Source organism: Leptonychotes weddellii, unplaced genomic scaffold (assembly GCF_054177405.1).
Source record: "Leptonychotes weddellii isolate Sample4059 unplaced genomic scaffold, ASM5417740v2 HiC_scaffold_23411, whole genome shotgun sequence".
NCBI classification, from domain to species: Eukaryota; Metazoa; Chordata; class Mammalia; order Carnivora; family Phocidae; genus Leptonychotes; species Leptonychotes weddellii.
In genome coordinates, this window is record NW_027823741.1 from 773 (window position 1) to 2,529 (window position 1,757).

Genomic DNA, 1,757 nt, shown 5'->3' on the forward strand with positions numbered 1-1,757 from the left:
ATCACCAGTGATAAGTTCCATTGCTATCATGTACCCTTTGATATGATGAGGACATCACCTTTATAATGTCCTTCCCCAAACCCATAACCCCAGCCCAATCACACGAAAGATGTCAGACAAATCCAAATCAGACGGACAGTCTAAAAAATACATCACCTGTGCTCTTTAAAACTGTCAAGGTCATGAAAAACAAGGAAAGACTTGGAAACTGTCACAGATCAGATGAGACCGGGGTGAATGACAACACAATGCACTGGATCCTGGAACAGAAAAAGGACCCCAGGGGAAAAGCTGGTGAACTGCAAATCAAGTCTGGACTTTACTTAATAGCAGTGTACCAATGAGGTTTCTTAGTTTTAACAAATGTACCATATAAGCATGAAAAGTACAGACATTGGAGGAAACTGGGTGAGGGTGTATAGAATCCCTCTCTTTTTCACTTTTCTGTAAATCTGGAATACTCCAACATAAAAAGTTTATTGGAAACAAAGACCCATGCATATGTAGCAACTTGACACAGAATAAACATGGCCCCACAATTTTGCAATGGATTTGCCATCAGAACACAGGTGTTGTGAAAACCACTGCTGAATCTAAGCCAAATGGGAAAGGAAAGATTCATATCAACATTGTCACCATTGGACACGTAGATTCAGGCAAGTCCACCACTACGGGTCATCTGATCTGCACGTGAGGCAGGATTGACAAAAGAAGCACTGAAGAAGTAAAGAGGAGGCTTCTGAGATGGGAAAGAGGCCCTTCAAGGGTGCCTGGGGCTTGGATATGCTGAAAGCTGCACATAAGCTGCTATCCCCACTGATATCTCCCTGTGGAAATTGGAGACCAGCAAGTATTACGTGACCAGCATTGATGCACCAGGGCACAGAGACTCTATCAAAAACATGATCACAGCACATCTTAGGCTGATTGTACTACCCTGATTGTTGCTGCTGGCGTCGGTGAATTTGAACCAGATATCGCCAAGAATGGGCAGACCCATGAGCATGCCCTCTGGCTTACACACTGGGCATGAAGCAACTAATTATTAATATTAACAAGACGAATTTCTTCAGCCAGAAGAGGCATGCGGAAATCGTTAAGGAAGTCAGCACCTACATTTAGAAAAGTTGGCTACAACCCCAACACAATAGTATTTATGCCAACTTCTGGTTGGAATGGTGACAACATGCTGGAGCCAAGCGCTAACACGCCTTGGTTCGAGGGATGGAAAGTCACCCATAAAGATGGCAACGCCAGTGGGACCATGCCACATGAAAATCTGCGTGGCATCTGCCACAACTCATCCAACCAGCAAGCCCTTTCATCTGCCCCTCCAGGATGTCCACGAAATGAGAGGTACTGGTAATGTCCCTGTGGGCCCAGTGGAGTCTGGCGTTCTCAAACCTGGCATGGTGGTCACCTTTGCTCCAGTCAACATTATAACTGAAGTCAAGTGTGTTGAAATGCACCATGAAGCTTTGAGAGAAGCTCTAGCTCTTTCTGGGACAATGTGGACTTCAATGCCAAGAACACGTGTCTGTCAAAAATGTTCATCACATGGGGCGCCTGGGTGGCTCAGTTGGTTAAGCGACTGCCTTCGGCTCAGGTCATGATCCTGGAGTCCCGGGATCGAGTCCCGCATCGGGCTCCCTGCTCGGCAGGGAGTCTGCTTCTCCCTCTGACCCTCCCCCCTCTCATGTGCTTGCTCTCTCTCATTCTCTCTCTCTCAAATAAATAAATAAAATCTTTAAAAAAAA

At 45.8% G+C, this 1,757-nt stretch overlaps 1 pseudogene; it reads left to right on the plus strand.

Moving 5' to 3' along the window:
• Positions 1–422: 422 nt before the first annotated feature.
• Positions 423–1,535, plus strand: LOC145718839 (elongation factor 1-alpha 1 pseudogene; annotated as a pseudogene).
• Positions 1,536–1,757: the final 222 nt, after the last annotated feature.